General features: G+C 46.9%; 1 long non-coding RNA gene across 1 annotated transcript; it reads right to left on the bottom strand.

Moving 5' to 3' along the window:
• Nucleotides 1-1,773: 1,773 nt before the first annotated feature.
• Nucleotides 1,774-4,192, bottom strand: LOC144291968 (uncharacterized). The gene is made up of 3 exons (XR_013359508.1): nucleotides 4,052-4,192; nucleotides 3,848-3,912; nucleotides 1,774-1,911 (listed from the first exon to the last, which is right to left on the bottom strand). It is a non-coding gene; the product is annotated as an uncharacterized LOC144291968 (long non-coding RNA).
• Between the last annotated feature and the right edge of the window lie 1,332 nt (nucleotides 4,193-5,524).

Below are 5,524 nucleotides of genomic sequence, written 5' to 3'. Positions count from 1 at the left end.
GCAACGATACACACACACCCCAAACCCAGAAGCAGTCACTCCCCACTGCCTTTTCTTCCCAGCCCCTGGCACTCACTAATCTACTTTCTGTCTCTATGGAATTTGCTTATTCTGGACCTTTCCTATTAATAGAATCATATGACATGTGACTTTTTGTATCTTAAGAGTTCATTTCTTGGGACGGTTGGGTGGCTCAGTGGTTGAGCGTCTGCCTTGGGCTCAGGGCATGATCCCAGGGCCCCAGGATCGAGTCCCACATCGAGCTCCCTGCGAGGAGTCTGCATCTCCTTCTGCCTGCCTCTCTCTCTGTGTCTCTCATGAATAAATAAATAAAATCTTAAAAAAAAGAGTTCATTTATTTTCTTCTGATTTTAAAAGAAAGCAAAACATCACTGGGGCCCCTCCAAGTGGCATGGGCCCCAGGCACCAAGCCTGCTGCAGAAGTCAGCCTTGCCTCCAAAGAAGCCTCCACCCTCCCCAGGGCACCTCCAACTCTGCTGGCCACCACACACTGCCACTGCCCGTTTCTGACACCTTCACAGCGCTGCAGGAGTCCCAGGTGAGGGCAGACGTGGGGATGCCTCCCGCCCTCCGCACCACCCAAGCCTGCCCTGCTCCCCACTGCCCTGTTCATGGCACTGACCCAGAAGTCAGATCCAGCCTGTCCTCCACTCAGCCCACCCTCTGAGACCTACTGCTTTGATCCTAGGCCAGGCCTGCCTGCCTGGCCTCTTTCTCACTTAAACTATTCCCTCCAGAGGGTTTCCTTATGCAAAGAGGCTGTCCACCATCAGGCCTGAAACCTGGGGTGGGCTGGCTTACGCATAAATGCTATCCTGTTAGCAGATCTCTTTTGCTTTGCCCTTGCTACCAGAGGACCACTTTGGAGGCAGCTCGGAGCCCTGCCTGGGCAACAAGTACAGAGCAGAGAAAGCCCAAACTTGTGCCTTTGTCACTCTTCCTGGCTCCTCCTCCCGCGTCTGTTCCCAGAAAGCTCCTTCTGTTCCCTGAGCCTGTCCAGCTGGAGGGGTGGGAAAGACAGACCGTCTGTCAGACCCTCCAAAGGGACTTCCAGAAGTTGGGGTGGAGAAACAGACTTTGAGAAGAGGACCACACAATGGGACCTCGGGGAATTCACATCTTCTGCCTGTGATCAAGTGGCCGACAGCCTAAAGGGAGGGCTGAATGCCAGGGGCCCAGGCCAGGATGCTGCAAAGCACAGGACTCACTCACTCATGTTCCAAGGCCTGTGAGTCAGCAGGAGGAAGTGCAGCTGGGAGGATGGGGCGGGAACCAGACGACCACCACTCCTGGGTCCTGCCTGTCTGCCCGACCCCCACCATCTCTGGAGTCCCTTCACCCCTCCATGAACATCTACAGTGTACAGGAACCAAATCAATCTACCACAGGCAGTTGTTGGACCCCCTACTCAGAGGCCAGGACACCGGGCAAGAGCTTGAAGCCTCAGGTTGCTCATTCATTTATCCCTTCATCTCCTTTCCCAAGTCTAGGGTGTGCTCAGCACTACATAAGATGCCAGAAAGGCAGAAATGAGACATGGCCCACAACATGTGGCCCAGAGGTTGTGACGAACAGGAAAACAGTTCTCTAAGGGGATCTGGTGAGAGCAAGGAGTGTTAGCTCTTCCTGGGGGCAGGACTGGGCATCAAGAAAGGTTTTAGAGAGTGTGTTAGTTTGCTAGGGCTACCGTATCAAAATACCACAGACTAGGTGGCTTAAGCAACAGAAATGTATCTCCTTACCTTTCTGAAGGCTGGAAGTCCAAGATCAAGGTGTCAGCAAGGGATGGTTTCTCCCGAGGCCTCTCTCCTTGATCTGTGGATGGCTTCTTCTTATTGTGTCCTCTCACGTGACCTGTCCTCGGTGCATACAACTCCCCAGAATCTATATCTACAACCAAATTTCCTCTTACAAGGATGCCAGTCAGATTGGATTAGGGACCACTTTAATGGTCTCAGGGGTAGCTCAATCACCTCTGAAGAGCTTCTCTCCAAATGCAGTCACAGTCCAAGATACTGGAGACTGACATTTCAACATACAAATTTTAGGGAGACACAATCCAGCCCGTAACAAAGAGGTTGTCTTTGGGCTGTGCCTTAATAGTAGAGCCGAAACTGGCCACATGGGCCAAACAGAGAACTATTCTTGATGTCAATCAAGCCCAGCAGAGCAAAGACCCAGAAATACAAAATGCCTGTCACCTTCAAGGAGTAGCAAGAGTTGGCTACGCAAGAAAGAAGGCAAAAGTAGCCCACGCTTTAAGGATGTCGTGTGTTTTCCTGGTGGTTGTGTACGGGAAGGGGGATGGTGGGCAAGAGTTCAGGCTCTGAATGTCCTCATGTGCAGACTGAGTATTGTGCGGACTAAATCAAAGTTTGTTAGACTCGGAGTGTTTATAATAATTAATCATCACTATTATAAGTGGTTCTCCTTTTTGGTACTCCTTTATGTCCTTTGGTGACTATATATTAGGTTTTTTTTTTTTTTTTTTAATGAAAAAGTAAGATGGTCAAGAGGTAGCCGATGCTGGGAAAGTCAGAAGAGTGAGAAAAATCTACTCCGTGTAGCAAATCTACTCTAGTCATCAAGTGTTTGCTGGGTGTAGTTGTCTGCTCAGTGCTGTCTGGAGGGGAGAAATCTAACGCAGGCTCTTGTAGCAGAGCTGACAACTCATCTGGGAATGTTCCTTCGGAGGATGAGCCCACCCGCAGGAAGCTGGCAGGGGTGCTGTGGTTTGTAATCGCAGCCCTTACCCCTCTAACCCCCGAAGGCACCAGACTCAGAACTGGTAGCTAAATCAAAGCTCCAGGGACAGAGATGACTTAAAGACCTCCCAGAAAGTGGCTAAAAGCCCTGAAGGATGTTTTTCACATAAGCTCTCTTGAGAAGGGCTTAGGGCTCACCCTCAGATTTCCTTGAAACTGTAACTGAAAGAAAGCTTGGAAAATCTGAACGCTCCAGTCTCTGAGAGGGAAGTGTACAGAGCAGGGAGCCGGGAGCCAGAAGAACAAGCCCGAGTTCTGACTCTGCCTTTACTAAGCTATGCAGTTTTGGTGGAATCACTAGTCCGGGAATCTTTGAGTGGTCAGTTCCTTCATCTCTAAAATCAAGAGCAAATTACCACCTACCCCCACCTGCCGTAGGACTGGGTAACTGTTGGGATCAGATGGGGGAACCGAAGAGACAGTGCTCTGAAACTGCACAATTCCGCATATCCTGAGCCATCGACAGAAGGATGAGACCACTAGGCTTCCAGAGTGGGTGTAAAGGGACATCTCCGTAGTTCCCAACCTGGGTGTACACTGAAAACATCTGGTTGCTGGTAAGAACTAGCTACACCTGGGCTCTCCAAGATGTTTCCCAGGTGATACCAGTGTGCAGCGAGGGTACAAAACACAGCTTATTTGATTGATTAGGTCATTTTACTCCTTCAGCAAAACCCATCGTCCACAGCTGTGATGGTAGAAAAAAAATCTCTCCTAAACCACTTCCTGGGGTGCCTGGGTGGCTTAGTCCGTTAAGCTTCAAACTCTTGATTTTGGCTCAGGTCATGAGCTCAGGCTCCTGGGATCCAGCCCCTGAGTGCTGGGGGATGGGGCCTCTGCATGCTCAGCAGGGAGGCAGCTTGGGAGATTCCCTCTTTCCCTTCACCCCCTTCTTGTTCTCACTCTCTCTCAAGTAAATACATCTTTAAAAATAAATAAATAAAATGTTTCCTGAGCAGAGTTAAATCCTCACACCTAATCACTAAAGACTCTGGTTCTCAAAACATAATATGCAAGAGGATCCCATGTGTTACTCGTTAAAGAAGAGGCCAGAAACTCACCTCTATGGAGATTCTAATCCATTCAGTCTGATAACGGGCTCGGGAAATCTGCATTTTAGTCACATCTGGTGTAAAGAGAATCCATTGGACCCAAAAGAAAAAAGAATTAACTTCTTAACCTTGCCCTCATACTAAAACAACAAGTAATCTTAGCCTTCTGACAACAATAATAACCACAATAACTACTGTTTATTGAATACATACCTCATACCAGGGTCTTAGGTACAAGTATCTGGAATCTTCTTAAGAGCGATGAGGTAGTATTCCAAGTTTGCAAACGTGCACCCAATACTCCTCCCTCTGGGAAGAGTTCTTCTCCTCCCACTTTGTGTTAAGGAACTGCACTTTCCCCATTTCACGAGACTGTAGTGGAACTGCCCATCAAACTGTCCAGTACCACCCCTTGGGGGAGAGGAAGAGGCCCAGAGGGCATGCGACTCCATCCCAACCAATCAGGTTCCTCCTTCTGGGCCTCTGACTTGAGTGGGGACAGATTGGGGCCCAGGGCAGGTGTGTCCTGCTTTCCCTGGGCTGAGGCCCTGAGCCAGCTGTTCCCAAGATTTGATGGTTTAGCTTTCTCTTCCATTTCATGAGCTATTCAGTAATCTTCCTGTAAATATTTTTTTGGCTTAAGTTAATCAAAGTTGGTTTCATTTATTACAACAAAAAAATTAATGAAATATTCATTTTACAGATTAAGAAGCTGAAGCTCAGAGGAATTCAATAACCGAGTCGAGGATCCCACGTACAGGAGACAGCAAAGCAGGACGTACCACTGGGCCTCTCTGGCTTCACAATACCTGACGTTATTTCATTTCCCCTGAAATTCATTCTCCTGAGAACTCCAAAGGGTCAGAGGAGGAAGAAGAGAAAGTGCACTTTCAAAACATATATGTTCTTTGAAAAATATGAAGAGAAATTTAAAGGTTACTACAAACTCCCACACTCATCCCTCTGTAGGTTTAAAACCTCCCAGAGACAATTATTAATTTAATTATCCATTTCTATTAAATGTCTCAAGGGTATAACCAGCAACTCTCTTATTAAATTATATATTACAATACAACACATGGCTGAGTAAAAAAGGCATAAAAAGCAAACAGTGGTTCAAGTTGGGAAAATGCCAAAGAAAAACATTCCAACAAAGTAATAATTAAGACCAGAATTCACCACCACTTCAGCTGAGTTTGTTTTATTTTATTAAGTTATTGACTTCTTAAATTCATGGATTCTAGATTATGATCCTGAAATCAGAAAACAGAGGCTACACTGTGACCAAAAGTGTGACCAAGTCATCCTTCCGAACATTAAATCTTCCAGCTCTGGTTCCCATAACAAATGGCTTCTCTTGCTTCCTCTTTCCAGCCATACACATGAGACTATCTATCAAGAGAAAAAATATCTGTATTAGTCAGTAATATGACTGTTGTTCTGCTGGTCACTGCAGCCCAAAGCCAAGACCAAACAGACATTTGTCACTACATGGAAATTAATTTTGCAGAATTTACTTTTAATATATACATCAGCCCTATTCACTGAGTGTTGACTGTCTCAAATACACCTCATTGAAGAATTCTAGGAAGCCTTCTTTTGCCGAACATACCCAATGTATGCCCCATAACCAGTGCCCCTAAATGATAAGCACTTGAGTAGCTTTCACACGCCGCTTCACTGCAC

This window comes from Canis aureus, chromosome 20 (assembly GCF_053574225.1).
Source record: "Canis aureus isolate CA01 chromosome 20, VMU_Caureus_v.1.0, whole genome shotgun sequence".
In the NCBI taxonomy this organism is placed as follows: Eukaryota; Metazoa; Chordata; class Mammalia; order Carnivora; family Canidae; genus Canis; species Canis aureus.
The sequence above is the reverse complement of the archived record's forward strand: the minus strand, read 5'-3'. Positions and strand labels throughout refer to the sequence as shown.